This window comes from Eleutherodactylus coqui, chromosome 5 (assembly GCF_035609145.1).
Source record: "Eleutherodactylus coqui strain aEleCoq1 chromosome 5, aEleCoq1.hap1, whole genome shotgun sequence".
Lineage (NCBI taxonomy): Eukaryota > Metazoa > Chordata > Amphibia > Anura > Eleutherodactylidae > Eleutherodactylus > Eleutherodactylus coqui.
The window spans coordinates 190,910,653-190,931,831 of record NC_089841.1 but is presented as its reverse complement, the minus strand read 5'-3'; positions in this window follow the sequence as shown (position 1 = coordinate 190,931,831).

The window sequence follows — 21,179 nt, the reverse complement described above, 5'->3', positions numbered from 1 at the left end:
CTTTGCCATATGCGAGTCTGGACAGAAGTAAGGTGGCCATATAACACTTGCCTTGACCACTCTACCCATTTCAGAGATTGCCAATTTGACCACATTCAGCTCACACCTGTTGGGGAGTATGAATATGTGCTTGTTGTTGCTCGAGTCTTTTTCAGGTTTGAGGCCCACCCTGATACTAAGGTAAATGAGCAGATAACCACACAGAAGCTCATGAATGAGGTAATCTGCAGACACAGGGTACCGGAAGTGAATGAGGTAAACGAAGGTACACACTTCACAGGTAAAACGTGACATCATGTCTGGAAAGTAATTGGACAGGGGAGTGTGCCTTAGTAAAGCCCTTATGCTCCTCTCCTCCACATCCTGTCAGACAGCATTGAGGATAATGAGGTTACCCCCCATAGTTACTCTATCTTGATCCAACTCTGCTGTTTTCTGTAGTTATCCTGTCATGTTGGTCTACCCTTGTTTCTGCATAGGTATGACGGCTCCTTCCAGTCTTGTCACTAGGTAGTGTAGGGTCAGGGTAGGCAGCCTGGACGTGTTCACCATTAGGACTATCTCCAGGAGGGACATTGGTGTGGGTGAAGATCAGGGTGCCCCACGCCGTGCGTACCTGTGCACACTACTAGTATGTACTTCTAGTACAGCACATTAGAGTGAGAAGAGAGGCTCCTGGTGATAGTTTGGACCTACACGTGTACATTGACGTCATAAGACAGCCAAGGGGGGTACCTGACGAGTTTTTTTAAAAATCTTCCTGCTTATTATGGTAAATAAAATGTGGACTGGATTAATTATGATTATTATAATTAGCAGTAGTTTGTAAATCATACTAGAGATGCCTTATAGCGACTAGTCGACCAATAGGACCTACCTCGACTATGACTTTTCAAAATAGAATGGCACTAGGTACGATTTTAGCCAAAAAAGGGAGTGTCTGTAAGATGATAGTGGAGACTTGTACCTACATTCCAGACAACACGTGACCCGCAGGTAAAGACGCAGTTGCCATTAAGAAGCTGACCGCACTAACTAAAAAGAGCTAACCTTAATCTGTTTTCCTCAGTAAGGTACCTAACAGGAGAAGGAAAAAATATATATAAATAAGTTTTGAAACATTGTGTATTTAGAACACGGTGATAGGTTTTCGCTAAGATTTTGCTTTATTTTATCTGCAGTGCACTCTGCTCATGCCATGCAACATGCCGGTGTTACAACGCCCCTGGTCCTGTTACCTTGCTGCCTCTGGAAAAGGGAAGTGGGAATAATCACCTGGTAGCTCTTTCCTTCCAGACTAATATATATGATAATGCACTTACTAATAAGACAAAGATTCAGTCATGTTGATCAGTCATTAGATGGTCCTGACTTTGCACTCTTGTTGATGAATCGAGGTAACGTCAAGAAGGCGGGGTTCTATACAAGTTATGCAGTGTTTACCTGAAATAGTAAAAGTCGCACCTCTCCTAACCTGATTATATTTGTCACCTTTATAGTCATCCTAATTTCTGTTTGTCGTTGCATACAGTGTATTCCGACCCTGATGACTACCTGGTCCACCTGTCTCACTACGATGTCCAACAAAAAGCCCACTGTCAGCGCAAACGACGTCATCATGGATCCAGAATGTGATGATGTCGAACCATCCTATACCCCCATGACAGCAATAGCTCCAGTGTACAACACAATGCGAGTCTAGGGTCAGCGGTGGGGGTGGGACGGAGCAGGGCGAGTTTAGTGAAACAGATAGTTTCAAGGGGGGTCTGTGGTGGAAGCCCAGTATATATCTATATGGATCGGTGGGCCTTGGCAGTAGACAGTTGTCAATTTAACATTCTGTATACATATTTGCTTTCTGTCTTGCTACAAATATAATGTTCTTACAGTTATGCAATAGGTACTTCCGCTCATATGAAAATATCTGTTTTATAACTCTGCTGACATGGGGAAGCCAACATGAAACCAACCTATAAATATATCTATTTTTCCGACTGTTTGTGCCTTTAGGAGAAGTATAACTCAGACATAGATAACCGCAGTCTGAAACAGCTACCGCAGAAATTACCCAAGCAATTTTACTGGAAACGTATGCAAATAACATGGGAGGTCTATGCTATTACTGACTCATGATGTAACCCAATTATATCGAAGGAACCACACGTGGGCCTAAGACAACCCAGTCATTTCATCCACCACCTGATGGCCAATCACAGATGACCGGAGGATGGAAGAATTGCAAGATGCTTATCCAATAATTAAACAATACGTTGTATCTATGTAATCCTTTGACCTGCCCAGATGGGCGGATATGTTAAACTGTTTTAAAACAGGCTACGCGCCCAACAATAAAGTAGAATTGAGGAAGCTATACATGCTGAACCTCGTGTCAGTGTGAAAACTTCTTATGCGCATTATCAATTCAGAATTAATATGGAGGGGTGTAAACATTCCAAATTGAGTAAGCCGTGGTTCCACAAAGGAAGGTTCCACGTCAGTATGACCCGTCTCCTGATATCTAGAGATTGGTCTGAGCGATTTGATAATATCGCTAACTAGGGCAGGGTCCATTTAACATGATCCCATTGCCCTGATATCAAAGCCAAAACTTTCAAAGCTCAGCATAAAACAGGGGACGATACCCCTTAGCCTAAGTCTAGATTTATAGAAGTAATCGATCAACCGGCTTGCTGAAAAAACTAGCTAAAGCCTGGGTCAGATAGTTGTGACCGCAATAACTAGCTGTCTAGACTAAAATAGGAACGCTGAGCAGAGAGCATCTTTCTATTAGGCTAAGTTTGGATAGAGAGTTGTGTAGCCTCCTGCCCTGATGGTGGGTAGGTGGCGGTCACAACTATCTGACCCAGGCTTTAGCTAGTTTTTTCAGCAAGGGGAAGTACGATAAAGTACGAAGTGGCTCAATGTCCAGTAGTTTCCATAAGCTCTGTAAGTCCTCGGTCGTACGCACGTTTACTCTTTTGCCTCTGTGTGATGCTAAGTCCAAACTGAAAGAGCCACGCATACTTTATTTCCATGGACCTGAGGACCTCCAACAGTGGGCGCATAACACAGCGTTTTGCTAATGTGGAGGGCGCCAGGTCCTGAAAAACCTGAATCAGGGTCTCCTCAAATTTCAAATCTTTATGAGATCTAGTAGCTCTCAGCACAGCTGCTGCATCCGAAAAGTTGAGCAACTTACAGATAACGTCTCTGGGTGGTTCGGACGCATTAGTTGGGGGCCTGAGGGCTCTGTGGATTCTTTCGATACTAATCGAAGAAGCTCTGTCCGCGCCCAGCAAGGAGTCAAAAATCTCTTTAGCGATCTTAGGGAGGCACTCACCCGTAACAGCTTCAGGAAGACCCTTGATGCAGACGTTGTTGCGCCGGTTCCTATTTTCAAGGTCTTCCTGCATCAGTAATACCCTGTTCAGGTGTGAGTGTTGGTCCTTCACTGCTTGCTCGAGCTGCAGGGCATGGGTGGAAATAGCTGCAGCTGTAGATTCCAGGTCTTCTACCCTGTGTCCCAGCTGCCTGAACTCCTCTTTAATTTCAGCCAGGTCAGAGCTGATAGGGCGCAGGGCTTGTGATATCAGCTCTTTCATGAAGCCCCTAGAGACCCCTTCATTATCCTCTTCCTCTGACAAGGTCTCCTCTTCTTCTCTTCTGCTAGGAGCGGGAACCAGCTCACGCGCCGGCGCCATCTTAGAAGGGGGGCGTGGGGACCGAGCGCTCCGGTCTCTGAAGAAGCGCTGCATGTCAGTTTGTCCTTTTGTCTGCCGGGGGGTTCCTTGCTGTTCTGCACTTTTGTCTTTGGTGAGTTTGCCATAGTTTACTTTTTCCGCCGCTGCTGTGGGTCTCGGGAGGAGCCTGCTAGCGGGAGCGCTGCTCTCAAGCGACCATACTGCTCGGCGTCCAAGCTCCGCCCCCCCCCCCCCCCCCTGTATTTTCATTCTAACTCCAATGCAAGGTTATAAATTTCACTTCCTGATGATCCGCCTCATTGGCGAGGAAATGCGGCGAAGTTTCACAAAACCGAATAGGATGCACATGTGCCTACCTTGAAGTTTCACAAAACCGGATAAGATATACATGTACTTACCTTCATAACTCAATAGAAGTTCGAACAAAAATTAACTACAGATATTAATCCTCATGAGACAAGTGCATCCACACTAACTGAAAGCTATAAATGATTCAGGCACCATCAGGCCTCATTGTATAATAGCAAAAGTGTGTTTTATACTCATCCAAATCTTTTTACAACCAGTGGGACTGCGTTAACCATCATATCTGGTTTATAACGCAGCAACAAACAGTACCACTGGTACTTTCCCCTATTGTTTCCTCCTTAACCCATTCCCGCTGCAGGGCGTAAGTTTACGTCCTGGGAGCGGGGTACTTCCCGCAACAGGGCGTAAACTTACGTCCTGGAGATAGCGTTGGATCATATGTTATCCCGCGCTATCCCGCAGCGGGAGCCGGCTGTCAGTCACAGCCGGCGTCTCGCTGCAGCAGCGGGGGGACATCGGAGATGCGCCCGCCACTTTTAACCCCTTCCCTGCCGCGATCTAAGTAGATCGCGGCAGGGGAAGAGGTCACAGCGGGAGCGCGGCTCCCTCTGTGTCTCCGGCCGGAACTCGCGATGTCATCGCGAGAGCCCGGCCTATCACCATGGCAACAGGACGCCAGACACTGGCGTCCTGTATTGCCTATGCCTGAGATCGCTGTATGAGCGATAAGGCATGGGAGAGCAGTAGCTCTGCCATGCCTTATGACAGCGATCATCAGGGCAGTGATTAAAGTCCCTCAGAGGGACACAAACAGTGTAAAAAAAAGAAAGATTTAAAAAATGAATTAAAAAAAATGTAAAAAAAAAAAGAGTAAAAAAACCATTTTTTATGCTTTTTCTCAGATTAGCATAAAAAAAGGTAAAAAAAAAATAAAACCCCACATATTTGGTATTGTCGCATCCGTAACGATGCGTACAATAAGTTGCACATGCTTTTGACTGTGCACCGAAAAAAACGCTAAAAAAAAAAGCTAAAAAACTGAGGCAAAATGCTCATTTTTAGCATTTTGCCTCACTAAAAACGCAATAAAAGTGATAAAAAAAGTCATATGTACACCAAAATGGTACCAATAAAATCTACAGCTCGTCTCGCAAAAAATAAGCCCTCATAGAGCTCTGTACATCAAAAAATAAAAAAGTTACGTGACTTTGAATGCAGCAATTTAGAATAGAAAAAAGATTTCCAAAAAAAAGGGTTTTTATTGCAGAAAAGTGGGAAAACCTAAAAAAAATGTTAGAATTTTGGTATCGTTGTAACCGTACCGGTCTGCAGAAAAAATGGAAAGTCTCATTTATGCTGCATGATTAACGGTGTAAAAAAAAAATAAAAAAATCTATGGCAGAATTGATGCGTTTTCTCTCTCTGCTATCATTAAAAAAAAAATAAAAAATTTACAATATAGTCTATGTACCCAAAATTGGCATCGATAAAAACTACAGTTCGCCACGCAAAAAACAAGCCCTTATACAGCCGCGTCCACGGAAAAATAAAAAAGTTATGGCTTTTGAAAAATGGAGATGGAAAAATACCAAAAAATCGCTTGGTCCTCAACGCCAAAATAGGCCATGTCATGAAGGGGTTAAAGGGGTAACCTGGTCTTGATTTAATACCCTATAAAGGGCTTTATTTATATGTTGTTTGTTTTTGTTGGTGTGCCCCCACATGGTGGTATTTTATTATTTGGAAATAAAATCTAGTTTTAATATAAAAATAGTCTACACTGTGAAAGGTCTTTACTTGAAGAATAGACCACTGCCTCTGAGAGTTTCTCAGTTTTGACTCTTGCAATGCAACAATAAAAATTGATTGGTCCTCAATGCAAAAACATTAAGCACGTTACTAAGGGGTTAAATAAGAAAACTTTATGTCTCCCCATGAAAAACAGAAACAAATCATTTTGAGGTGGACTGAGCGACAAAATAAATTCATCTTTAGGGCTTGTACCAACTAGCGTTTTTTTTTTAACGCTGTAATATTGCTGCATTTTTTTCACAGGGACTTTCTAATGTTAAAATCGCATCGCACAAAAATTGCAAAAGCAAAAAAGGTTAAAAAAACCGCGAGTGGGTAAAAGCCCTAAGGGCTCTTTCACATGACCATATGTGTTTTTACATTCACGCCGTATATTTGAATGAACGGTCGTTTTTCTGCGATCACAGCCAGGCTTTTCTTGCCCATTCACTCAACCGTGAGTGACGTTTTTTGCAAAAAAAATACAATAGAAGCAGAAACCAAAAGATGGAAACAGAACTCTTAATGCATTTACTATCAGAGGTATACATACCTATCAATACTCTAACCACATTAAATAAAGCAAGGTTCTTGGTATATAATTTGATCAAATTACATTGGCTCATCTACCAACGTCCAGGTGACCAAGCTTTCAGATGGGCCAATGTAATTTCATCAAATTATATACCAAGAGCCTTACATTATTTAATGTGGTTAGAGTATTGATTATAGGTATGTATACCTCTGATAGTAAATGTATTATGAGTGCTGTTGCCATCTTTTAGTTTCTGCTCTATGGTATGTTGCAGCCATGGTTTAACGTGCACCTACAGATTTCTATTGGGAAGTGCTGACCTATTTTATCCTTTTATGCAAAAAAATACATCGCACTCAGGAAAACCCTTGCTCTGCATAAATCCTCGGGATGCCTTCAAATGCCTCAATAGAGGCACTTGTAAATTTTTGGCAGTGCTGGACGCTGCTAAAAAGAGCTCCCCCTCCCTTTTTTTTCCAGCTCCCATAGGAGTCTATGGGAGTTGCCGCCACATATCGGTCAAAAGATAGTTTCAGAACTATCCTTTTAGTCACTGTATATGAGTCGGCGAGTATTTTTGCCACGTATGTGTTTTATTTTTTACAGTGCAACTTTTTACGGGTTGTATATTTGCACTTGTGAATGGATGCATGGGAAACCAATACCTTAGATGGTCGCATATATCGGTTGGCCGTGCACTCATGTGAATAAAGCCTTAGAGTGCAGAAATACAAAAGGAGAAATTACGCTCTAGGCACAAACGGACAAAACACCCCCCAGTCATAAATAGGTGGAGAAAAGTGTAAAAAATCTGCATACATGACATGTGTTCCTGTCTGTCCTGGGTATTTCTATGTACTATATATTGTAACTCCAATGTTATTTCTGCACTTCCCTGTAATATTATAGGATGCGCTGCCCCCTAGTGGGGAAATGAGGAATCTTTCTAGCAGTTTATGTCCCACTCAGACATTGTCTTGTATCAGTGTGTCTCTTGCACAGTAATATCTGGTCGTGTCCTCAGGCTTCATGTCGCTCATTTGTAGATGTAATATGTTATTACTGTTATCTCTGGAGATTTGAATCGGCCTTTAACAGAATCATGATAAACTGTACCAGTACCAGCAGGGTCAATACGACATAACCACTGGAGTCTTCCATCAGAAGTCTCTCTAACCCAGTGCATATAGTAGTCTTTGAAGGTGAATCCAGACCCTTGACATGAGAGTTTGTGGGAAGTCCCGGGCTTTATCACCACTGGGTCTAATGGCTGGACAAGTCGCTCAGACTGGACACCTGGAAATACACAGAATAAGGTTCCATCCATATAAACATCTCATCATAGTGCTAGTAGTGAATAAGGAGGAAGCGCTCACTAGAAGGATACTGGAAAAAATGTAGTTGATAGATGGTCTTAATTTTCTGAAGAGAGGCAGGTATTCATAGGTGCTGCGGACAATCTAATAAAGAATGAGAGAGCGACTAGAGGAATGCTCCGATCATGACATGAAGGAGAAGGACATATATAAAGTGAAAGAAAAAAGCCTCAGCGCTCACACCATAGAATATATATTGTAACATATACGTTTGGAAGATTGAGGTTATGTCACTTACTTCGAGGAGGCGCCTTTGTTGTAGGCGCCTCCTGGTCCAAGTGGGCATATCAGGAATGGCACCAGCCAGCGGTGATGTACAAGTTCCACGGTTTAATATAAATAATACAATACTATGCAATACACAACGCGTTTCGGCCGCACGGCCTTTTTCAAGTGTATACAATAAAAACATAAAGTTAAACTTTTATAATAGAAGGTAACTTATGATTTGTAGTAGATGGAGTAAAATAGTGTAGAGGCCCATTTAGACACAACGGTTATCACTCAAAATTCACTCAAAAGCCATCTTTTGAGCGATAATCATTGTGTCTAACTGCACTGACATTGTGCAGTTTTATTTAAGCCATTGCTCATCGTTGTCTTTCAGCATGCTGAAAGACAGTGATGAGCCTTATCAGTGATTCACAGTGGGATACAGCTGATACTATTGTTTCAGCTGTATCCTGCTCCGTGATGACAGGCTGGGTAAGGAGAGCATAGCGCTCCAGCTGTCTTCTGCATTCCCTGCTCATAGCGCTCGGCTGTATAACAGCCAGGCACTCCGAGCAGAGAACAGCTGGATGTAGAAGACAAGCGGCTCCCTACTTGTCCTCTGCATCCTCCACTGGGAGCGCTCAGCTGTATGACAACCGGACGCTCCCAGTGGAGAAAAGCCAGATACAGAAGACAAGCGGAAACGCTTGACCTCTATATTCCCCGCTATGAGTACAAGGGAGAAGCACTAACCTGGAAAGCAAACTACTGTAAATATAACACCATAAAACATTACATTAATTACTATCTAGTAAAAAAGGAATAGCAACAGGTCTATTCACAAAATTTTTTATTGCAATTTTTGTGGGATAAAACATTTTACTTCAATGGTTTTCTATGTTTTTTTTTAAACCTATGGAACAGTGTAAAATTGGCATATTTTAAATGTTGCCCAAAAACATTTCATTGCTATAAATTATGATACTGGGGACCACTGCTTTGTGAAGTTGAGGGCACGTCATGGGCCCAATCTTGAACAGAGCTGCTGCTCCTTTCAAAATGCAGGGGGGGGGGGGGGGCATCCAGGCAGTGGGACTAGCATGTTCCCTTCCTTATTGGCCATCGTAGCCATAACAACTTTATGGGGGAGGAGTGGGTGATGGTGGTGCTGGACGCCCAAACGCTATTTGGCCTTGCAAAATGCAAAGCTTACATTGGAACATGGAAGCAATGACCCAATAAGGCATGTTAGGTGGTGTTGCCATCTCTATTATAAAAGACAAACACCCCTGTACCTGAACCCGGATGCATGTTGGCATTGCACGTTAGAGATGCTGCAACATACTGGCCATATGCATCCAATGTGTCCACCGATTTCCAAGATCTTCACACCACCTCCAGGACCTCTTGCCGTATTTCTTTCTTAGTGGCTGCTGCAGCAATATCTGTGGCCGAGAGCCTGCCTCTTTGCCTTCTCACTTGTGCTGCTGAATTTGATGACTCGCCGCAGCTCTCCGCTTCTTCTTCTACTGCAGCCAATGAAATTGCTGTGGTTGGTGAGGCCACACTGCCTTTCGCAGACTCCACTGAAGGGCTCTGCACCGTTTCTGGCAAGCTATCACTTGTCCTGTGAAGAAGAAATGAAAAATTAGTAGTTGACCTCTCAGAGCAGCTGGTTTTAACCCCTTCTCTCCACATGACGTATGAGTACATCATGGCAGCAGGGTACTTCCCACTACTGGACATACCCTTACGTCATAACAGATCTTGCGCTTTATGGCAGCAGGAGCTGACAGTCACTGATAGCCGGCCTCCCCCTGTTAACCACTTCCCTGGCGCTATCTATGTAGATCGCGGTGTTCAAAGGCTTTACAGAGGGAGTACGCTCCATTGTGATCTCCACGGGCTCTAGCAATGTAACCACAGAGAGCCAAGCTGGTTGCAATGATAAGAGGACGCCACCTATAGCCGTCCTGTATTATCATTGCCTATGATCGCTGTAATAACTGATAAGGCATTGCAGGAGAGACATCCTGCAATGCCTTATCATAATGATCATCAGTGGTGTGAGAAAAAGATCAAAATAATGTACAAAAAATAAAAATGGTAAAAAATGTTAAAAAAAACACCTTTTTTGGTGCTTTTATTCATATTAGCATTTAAAAAAAAAAAAACAACACATATTTGGCATCGTCGTCTCTGAAACGACACGAACAATAAATGGAACATGCTTTTTATTCTGCATGTTAAAAAAACATAAAAATAAACACTAAAAAAATGAGTCAAAATGTTCATTTTTAGCATTTTGCCTCCCAAAAAACACAATAAAAGTGATCACAAAAGTCGTACGTACCTCGAAATGGTTCCAATAAAAACTACTGCTTATCTCACAAAAACAAGCCCTTATACAGTATGACAGTGTTAAGGGAAATTTTTAAAAATGTATGTTTTTTTGAGAAATGGAGATTAAGATCTGCCAAAAATCATTGCGTCCTAAGCCCAAAATAGTCCATGTCCTTAAGGGGTTAACACGTGTCAGTGCGAATGTATACTTACTGCCGCATCCCCACTGTACAGGGAAGATATCCCATACTTTGAAAATGGGTATATTCTCTTTTTGGATTTCCACCCGTGCCACTCTTTGGAACTGCCAAATAGTCTTTACACCATTGATCCTTGGCGTTCCTGCACCTTTCTCGCATTTTAGCCACTGCAACAGAGAATTAAGGGGAAAAAAGGTAAAAATAATTATTTTAAAGCTATTAAACTAAATGTTGAAATTAAACAGTGTTGAAAATATGCAGCATCCTTGCAATCATGCATCCAGCATAGCAAACACGTATGCGGCATGCACAGTTGCAAGCATGCACACATCATCGCAACAGATGCAATCATGCATGCAGCATCCTTGCAATCATGCATCCAGCATAGCAAACACGCATGTGGCATGCACAGTTGCAAGCATGCACACATCATTGAAACAGATGCAATCATGCATGCATCATCCTTGCAATTATGCGGGCACCTTTCCAACAGGCTTGCAGGATGCATCCTTGTAATCATGCATGCAGCATAGCAAACACACATGTGACATGCACAGTTGCAAACACACACACAACGTTGCAACAGATGCATTCATGCATGTAGCCTCCTTGCAAGCACACATTCAACACACACAGCCGTGCAAACAAACATAATGTATGAAACTGTGCACATGCCGGAGCACGACCAAGCATGTATGAACATAAATAACATGCATACATAAATATATGCGCCACATGCCCACACTTACATGCACACAGGCAAACATGCATACAAACATACAACACAAGCATTCACACTTACATGCACACACGCGTGCTTACAAAATGAGGGTAATGAAATACTTACGCATTTTCTTCTTTTGCTCTACACGCCAAGATGGCCTTTTGGAATTTAGGGCTACAGCCAATTACTTCCACGCCATTTCCCTCTTATTCTGGTCCTTGTAGTGTTCATGGGAGGGATCCCACACACATTGAGGGTCCTCCATGAGTGTCACAAGCTTTGCTGTTTCACACGTAAGTGCTGCCATACTGCTTTCTAGCTCTATCCACTTCTGCATCCAAAATGCCCACCGCTGGAGGTGTTTTGCCCAATTCACCCCACCTCCTAGTACTTTTCCCACCTCCCAGACTATAAATCCACAGCGGATCTACCACACCCATAGAAATCAATGGGGGCCATCCTGAGCGTGACCCGCACTTAAATGGAGCATGTCACGTTTTATTTACCGCACATGAAATTTTTAAATCACTTTAAAATACCATCAGCGGCTATTTATATTGCCGGGGGTGGTCAATGCATTCCTATGGGAAATTTTATGTGCGGATCACGCACGCAGGTGATCCGCTGCGGATCTTAAAATGTATTTTCCCTGTGGACATTAGAGTGCAGAATTCCAAAAGAAGAAATTACGCTCTAAGCACAAATGGAACCCCCCCCCCCCCCCCCGGTCATAAATGGGTTAAAGGAGAAAAGTGTAATAAATCTGCATAACCTAATACATGACATGTGTTCCTGTCTGTCCTGGGTATTTCTATGTACTGTATAGTGTAACTCCAATGTTATGACTTCCCTTCCCTGTAATATAGGACATGGGCTGCCCCCTAGTGGGGAACTGAGGAATCTTTCCAGCAGTTTATGTCACACTCAGACATTGTCTTGTATCAGTGTGTATCTAGCACAGTAATATCTGGCCGTGTCCTCAGGCTTCATGTCGGTCATTTGTAGATATGCCATGTTATTACTGTTATCTCTGGAGATTGTGAATCGGCCTTTAACAGAATCATGATAGAATGTGTCGAATCCATCATCATAAATTAGTGATAGCCACTGTAATCTTCCATCAGAAGTTTCTCTAATCCAGTGCATGCCATAGCTACTGAAGGTGAATCCAAACCCTTCACATGATAGTTTGTGAGAAGTCCCAGGCTTTATCACCACTGGGTCTGATGACTGGACAAGTCGCTCAGACTGGACACCTGGAAATACACAGAATAAGGTTCCATCCATATAAACATCTCATCATAGTGCTAGTAATATCTCTCTACTAATGTACTAGTAATGTCTCTAGTAATGCTCACCTGACAAGCAGGCCAGTGATATAAGGAGGAGCAGGAAAGTCTTCATTGCTGCTGGTTACTTCTAGGAGGTGATGTGTGACCCATCAGCACTGTCTTTATTATGGAGGAGATGTTACAGAATAGGAAATGACGTCATATAATTTGCCTATTATTACACATTTAATCTGTGGCTTTATCACATGCAGTGTTTGCATGATACTGTAGATGAGGTTAAACATTAGATTCATTGTCACAATGTACAGTGTAATTTTTTTTACAAGTGATTCAAAGTGATTGAAATCATATGAAAAAATATATTTGCACATTACCACATTGTGTTTTCCTATTACACAAAGTCCGAGCAATATAGCTTCTTAACCCGTTAGTGCCAAATGGCGTAAATTTACGTCCTGGTTGGGTGGCACCTAATGAAACAGCACATAAACCTATGTACTGTAAATGGCATGGGCTCAAAAGTGGTGAGCCTGCACCATGCCGCAGCAGGAGCCCGGTGTATCTGGCAGCCGGCCCCCTTTGCAACAGCAGGGATGGGAGAAACTCAGATCCTCGCTGTTAACCTGTTATATGTCGTGATCAACATAGTTTTCATTATTTAAAGGTTTCACAGAGGAAGCTCAACCCCTCTGTGATGTCATCGGCCCTTTACTATGTAATTGAGGATGCCAGACAATGGTATCCAGGCCTGCCATAGCCTATGATTGTTATTGTAAGTGATAATACATTGCAGTACAGACTCCAAGAGTGGAAATCCCATTTCATCCTCTCCTCCTCCCTGCATGCTTACTTTGCACCCTCCGCAGCGAGGAGTAGATTAAAAGGAGGTTACGCATGTGCGGTGCTGCTTTATTTATTTGCAATGGGACTGTCTGAGATAGCTGAGCACTTGTACTCAGCTATTTCCATCAGCCCTGCTGGAATGAATGGAGCAGCACCGGATACAGTGCAAGAAGAGGCATACACCAGACCCCTGTTAGTGGAGATCTTTGCTGTGAAGCTTTCACCAATCAGACTTTTATCGCCTAATTGTGAACAGGTTACCACAGGAGGTGGCGAGTTCTCCTTCAATGGAAGTGTTCAAACAAAGGCTGGACAGACATGACTGTCTGGGATGATTTAGTGAATCCTGCACTGAGCAGCATGTTGGACCCGGTGACCCTATGATAATAACTCTATTATTCTATGATAGGTGATAAGTCTATTTTGGTACAACTCCCCTAAAAACTAAGGCCGCCTGCACATGAACGAGTCAGATTCTGCAAGTGGATTTCCTCCCGGAAAACAAACTGCGAATGCTTGTGGACGATCGCAGAAGCAATTGTTTTTCCTTGCGGATGCCCTGCCTGTCATCCATGTGGAAAAAAGATTGCAAGCAGGAGATATCAGAATGTTGCCCAACCCTCTGCAAAAACCCTTCCATTGATCTGTATTAACAAAAGATTAATGCCGAGATAACATTCTCTTCTACGTTTGTGGTGGTGAGAGCTTAGAACCGCCTTCAGAACGGCATACTGCTCTCTTGGCTTGAGAGAGCAATGAACCTGCCTATATCAAATATCCTGGCTGCTACAATGGACAATGGTGTGTTCTTCTCTGAAAAAATCAGTCCTGCTTCCTTTTATTCATTTTGTTATATGATCTCCTGGCAACCTGTGAGCTATCCGCTTTAAAAACCACACCCATATGCAATTTAATTGCGGGAGCACTGTGATTTGTAAGTTCGCGTAAAAATCAATGGAGCCCATCCACATGGAATCGATTTCATTATTCTAACTCATTTAAAGGCATTGGTATCACAACAGACATTACATGAACTACTAATTGTTATTCAACAACTTCAATCAAGCGGCAGCATCAATGGTGTATTAAAAATACAGAAAGCTTTATTGCTCCATAATAAAATTGCAACGTTTTGACTATGGAAAGTCTATTTCAAGCCCTGAAAAGCATGAGTCACCATTTTAAGTAGGGTATCAACCACGGTGACCAAGCCATAGTTAGCGCACCCACTCAAGCTACTCTTGCCAACTTATGTACACTGCACCTAAAATTCTGGACTTATTTGGGCAGTGGAATGACTTTAGGGTAGACTCTTGAATCCTTTAGCAGAGTTGAATTTCCCCTTTGACTGTGATTTTTTCCAGAAGCTGACAGACTATTAGATTGTGCACCACATTCAGAAAGAGTGTCTAGAGGGACTGCTATAAATTGTGTGGAATACCCCCTCTTGATCATGGACAGCACCCAAGAGTCCAGTGCAATCTCTTCATTAAAATGTTGACAGACAGGCTCCCACTTGGGAAGGCCTGGTGTCATAAATCACTATGTTTAGGGATAAGGGTGAACTGTCTTTTCTTGAAATTACAAAAAGAGCACAGGTTCTTACCCTGCTTAGATCTATGCTCATCTGTAAACCTTGGGGTTCTTCCTTCCTAATGGTGAATTTCTATGTAGCAGACTAAAAGGCATGGACATTTTTCTGGATGGTTGGGGAAACTGTGCTAGCTTATCACTTCAAAACTTCAAAATGTATTGCAGCTGTGGACCAAATAGTGAACTGGGATGAAAAGGTAAGGCACAGAAGGGATTTTTAGAAGATGCATCCCCAGACCACCCTTTGAGGCACAAGGCCTTTCTAGCCACCATGAAAAGAGACATGGATTTTGCGTTAAACTCAACACATAAAGAGGAAAATCAGACAAAATACTTAGAAGCCAGATTCATATTAAGAAGATACTGAAAAACATTCTCCCTCCTCCTAAAAAATCTTTAGATAGCTCACTTAATCAGATGCTAAGGTCTCTTGCTACTGGTATAGTAGAGAATGCTGCACGGTAGGAAGAGGCTGAGTCCACATAAGAGCTTTTTTAAAAGCGATCTTTAAATTTATATTTCCTGGTCACTTTTACTGTGGCTAAATCTACAGGATAATTTAAAAGTCGGAGCCACCCAGAATATCTTCTGAACAAAAAGAGCTACAAGTAGGAGACTTTGTAGAACACTTAGATGAGTGAGGGTAAACTTTTTGGCTCCATGGTGGTTCCATCTTAGTGATTGAGCCCAATACACTACAATGAAAAGAGGTCATCGTATACATGATTTACACGCTAAAAACTCCTATTGTTGCCCACATCCACTCACCGCTCGATTATTGCAACTCGTTGCTGATCTGCCTCCCCTGCACCAGACTCTACCCTCTCCAATCCATCCTGAATGCGGCAGCCAGGCTCATCTTCCTGTTCAGGCGCTACTCAGATGCCTCTGCCCTGTGCCAGTCACTGCACTGGCTGCCCATTAAATACAGAATTCAATTTAAACTGACTACCTTCATCCACAAAGCCCTCCACAACGCTGCGCCACCCTATATTGCCTCCCTCATCTCAATCCATTACCCTGACCAGGCTCTCCGCTCAGCTACCGAAACTAGACTGCTCACCCCTCTAATTCGAACTTCTCATTCCCGCCTCCAAGACTTCTCCAGAGCAGCACTGGTCCTCTGGAACGCACTACCAAAGGCTACCTGGGCAATCCAGGACTCGCAGAACTTCAGGCGTGCTCTAAAAATGCAACTCTTCAGGGAGGCATAAGGGCTTGTTTTTTGCAGGGCGAACTGTAGTTTTTGTTGTTGCCACTTTTGGGTACATAGACTATATTGTAAAACTTTTATTATTTTTTTATGATAACAGGGAGAGAAAACGCATCAATTCTGCCATAGATTTCTGGTTGTTTTTTTAACAGCGTGAAATTATGCAATATAAATGACACAATACATTTTTTTCTGCGGGTCGGTACGATTACAACGATACCAAAATCCGTATGTCTTTTTTTAGGTTTTTCCACTTTTCTGCAATAAAAACCCTTTTTTTTAATTTTTTTTTTCTAAATCGCTGCAGTCAAAGTATTTTTTGCAAGACAAGCTGTAGTTTTTATTGGTGCCATTTTGGGGTACATATGTCTTTTTTGATGACTTTTATTGCGTTTTTGGGAGGCGAAATGCTAAAAATCTGCATTTTGCCTCAGTTATTTAGCGTTTTTTTACGCTTTTTGCCGTGCAGGATAAAAAGCATGTGCAACTTATTGTACACGTCATTATGGAAACGATGATGCCAAATATGTAGGATTTCATGTTATTTTACATTTTATTATGCTAATATGAGAAAAAGCACCTAAAGAGGTTTTTTTCATTTTATTCTTTTTACATTTTTCTTTTTTATACATAATTTTTATCTTTTTCTACACCATTTATGTCCTTGTAGGGGACTTTAACCATAGCACCGACGATCGCTATGATAAGGCATTGCAGAACTTCTGTTCTGCAGTGCCTTATTGCTTATTACTGCGATCACAGGCACTGGCAATACAGGACGTCGGTATCTGGCATCCTGTTGCCATGGCAACCGGTGGGCCTCTCCACGATTATATCGCGAGAGCGCGCTCCCTCTGTGAGCCCTTCCCATGCCGCAATCTACATAGATCACGGCAGGGGAGGGGTTAACAGCGGTGGTCGCATCTCCGATGCACCCCTGCTGTTGCAGCAGGAGGCCGCGAATATATCGCGAGAGCCTGATGACGTCACAGAGAGAGCGCGCTCCCTCTGTGAACCCTTCCCATGCCACAATCTACACAGATTGTGACAAGGAAGGGGTTAACAGCAGAAGTCGCATCTCCGATGCACCCCCGCTGTTGCCGCAGGAGCTCTGCTATCACTGACAGCCGGCTCCTGCTTCCAAATATCACGAGATTGCTTATGATCTCACGCTATCCCCAGGATGAAAGTTTACGCCCTGTTGTGGGAAATACTTCGCTGCCAGGATGTAAACTTATGCCCTGGAGTGGGAAGTGTTAAGCTAAGAGCCTTGAAATGGTTCCAACAGACACAGGGGCCTGTAACAATGGTGCTACTGGTCTCTGGATGGTGGACAACTAAACAGTTGGAGTGCTCATGCTTATTTCAGGCAAATGTGGAAGAAATGCTGCAAAATGAGAATGCATTAAAAATAGTGTTAAAAGCTTTTCTGTCAATTAACAAAATGTAAAGTAAATGAACAAAAAAGAAATGGGAATCACATCAGTATTTGGTGTGACCACGCTTTGCCTTTAAAACAGCACCAGTTTTTCTAGGTACACTTGCACACAGTTTTTGAAGGAACTCAGCAGGTAGGTTTCTTCAAAAATTTTGCAGAACTAACCACAGATCTTCTATGGATGTAGGCTTGCTCAAGTCATTTTTTTCCTCTTCATGTAATCCCAGACAGGCTCGCTGATGACATCAGAGCTCTATAGGACTGTGTCATCACTTCTAGGACTCCTTGTTCTTCTTTATGCTGAAAATAGTTCTTAATTATATTCCCTGGATGTTTGGTGTCATTGTCTTGCTGCAGAATTAATTTCGACTTATTTCAGGCAAATGTGGAAGAATTCTATTTTTGGAAAAAAATTATTTATTTGCAGCATTTTCTAAACACCTGCCTGAAACTTTTACACAGTAGCTCCATGTGGGGCATAATGGTGCTGCCTGCTACAATGATGCAATCTGTATGCTGAGATACAAGTATGCTGCAGACTCAAATAAATCTACAGCATCCTTATTATGTTGCCTAAAAGCTGTGGATTGTGGATTTAGCCCTTTTTCGATGGATAGGGTAAAATTCATGGCCAAATCTGGGACCAAATGTGCATGTCACATGGAAGTTTTACTGCCGGTGCACAGCAAAATCAGGAATAGAAATTATCCATCACAACTGTACAACCTGCTGACAGGAGATTGGGATTGTGGAGTTTTGTGAACAGCCCACATCTACGCTCTTAATCCATATATATGTAAATATCTTTGGATATGACATTGTGGCTCAGTGGTTAGCATGGTTCTTAACCAACCAAAGGCAAGATCTTCCTTGAGTTTGTATGTTCTTTCTGTGATTGGGTGGGTTTTTCTCCACACTCTAAAAACATACTAATGGATGGATTTAGACTGACTAGGCCCTAAGGTAAGTGATGGCTATCTGTGTACAGCTCTGTAGAATATGACTGCACTATAAATGAGTAGAATATACATGTTGGTTTTTATTTGGCTGATGCTCCAGTGCTGAGATGTATGCTCAGATTATTCAATGAAGAGAAGTTTTATTGTTCCATTTATTGCTTGGTTGTCCGTTTCTCACCACTGCCCATCTGTTGGGTTTCCTAAGTTGATAGTTCTTTTTTTGGGTGAGGAGAGGGAGGTGGGGGAACGCTTGATTGTAATAAAAGTTTTCTTGAAAACATATCCTGTGAAACATCTGCCTTCCTGGATGATTTCCAGATTTCACACTCTGATGGTCGCAGGATACTGTATGGCTCTTACACAGTTTCTAGCACTGTGGGTCTGGCACAGAAATATCTGGCAGAATCTGCAGTAACCAGACTCCTCAGTTCCAGAGAGGTTATATTGTTTTTATTGTCTCTTGTTATTGTCACCCGTCCTTCCACAGATGGGGCATATACTGTCTTACTGGCATCATACCAGATTACACCCAACCACTGTAGCCTTGTCTCTGAGTCTTGACGGATCCAGTGCATCCCATGCTTACTGAAATCAAATCCAGACCCCTGACATGTCAGTTTGAAGGATTCATTTGGTTTCCTGTGTATTGGTGAATCTGCTTGAGATAGTACTGCATCAGACTGCACACCTGGAATGAAGAACATAGTAAAAGTTAATGTGGATGGCAATAAAAGTTTATTTAGAATCAGAGTTACAAATGTAGCATTAGAAAGAGAAATAAGAAGACATTCAATGAAGGAAAATGCCTCATGATTGGGGTTTTAAGGAAAAGTTCGAAATCCCTGTCATGGATCCTCTATGCACCAACTTTAAGGAATGCAGCATATCATCAATGTGCAAGAATTATTTGCCTATTTCCCATCACACAACTTATCTTATCAGCAAGCCTCACATACAGAACATGTTATTCTGTAGCCATTGGTCTTTTACCAAAGCAAGAGAAACATAGAACAGTATATAGAAACAAATAAATATATGTCATGTACATCATGAGCTCACAATATACTGGCATGTTGATTATTGTCAAAAGTTATACTGATTATTTTCTGTATTGCAGTATTATTATCTTATGTTATAAAGAAATGACTGATGATTAGTGCACTTACCTGGCAGTAGGTATAAGAGACACATCAGTAGTAAGTTCGGAGTCATACTGCTGGTGGAGGAATGTCCCGTAGACAACATAAAAATACTGTGGATGTCTCCAGACTAATATTCATAGAAGAGTAAAGTCATTTGAATATAATCATTTGCATCTTGATGGGTAACATTATATAAGGAGGGAACATCTTATAAGTTTCCACTATACAGAGCTTCATATTAAATTTCCATTTAATCTTTAATTGTTAATGATTTTTCACAGAGGCAAAAGCAGTTTATAGTAATTTTAGAACCTTCGTAAAATAAATGTAACTAAAAACTCAACTTTTATTAAATAGAATATTGAAAATTATTTTTATATAGGGCTCAAGACACACACACAACGTATCGCCACACCACAACAAAAATTGTGTGGATGAAGGTGTGGCAGAATCACAGAAGATCCCTTAAAACTATAATATTTTATTTCAGTATCTTAAAAAACACACATTGGGCTCGATCATCAACTGATGAAATAAAGGACAAGGACAAGACAACAACAACAAACGTAACACACGTGCTCATAGGTGTCACAGTGTTACCACACAGGGGAAGTTTTCAGAGTGAGACTAAATTCATACGTCTCGGATATAGCTGCGTGCATCTCGTACTGTATAATCTCATACTGTAGAAACTTCCCGTAAGAGAGACCAATATTTCAAATCGTATCTCGTATAGATCTGGGGTGTTGTAGTGTGATCGTTTTGGGGTCACACCTCAGCGCAATATATTATCCCAGTCTATTTATTGGTTTCATTCAGCACTTTTAGTTTATTGATTCAATTTGATGGACTGACCAAACACTTTTTTACAGTTCATATAAGAGTTAGCCTAAATGAGCAAATAGTTCCAGACCCTAATGGGTAGATATAATCAGCAACTAGATCAATTCAGAGTTCAAGGTTCAGAGTTCAAGGTTCAATGCATTTCAGTCGAACCCTCGACTTTTCAAGAACCAGGTGGTCAATAGTCTAGAGTGTATTCATAGGTCTGTCCGTGCACAAACTTGACAGACATATGACTGATGACATCAAGATAGATTTATCTAGATAATTGATTCCTTTATAAATGAGTAAAGATAGTTACTAATATATCCTGATCTTAGTGGATAGAGGATTTGAGAACTCAGGATAATTTTTTCATACTAGGTGGTACTGATAACAGCTCCCTTGATTTGACAGATATCAATCACGCTGTATGACCCGTCTCCTGATATCTAGAGATTGGTCTGAGCGATTTGATAATATCGCTAACCAGGGCAGGGTCCATTTAACATGATCCCATTGCCCTGATATCAAAGCCAAAACTTTCAAAGCTCAGCATAAAACAGGGGACGATACCCCTTAGCCTAAGTCTAGATTTATAGAAGTAATCGATCAACCGGCTTGCTGAAAAAACTAGCTAAAGCCTGGGTCAGATAGTTGTGACCGCAATAACTAGCTGTCTAGA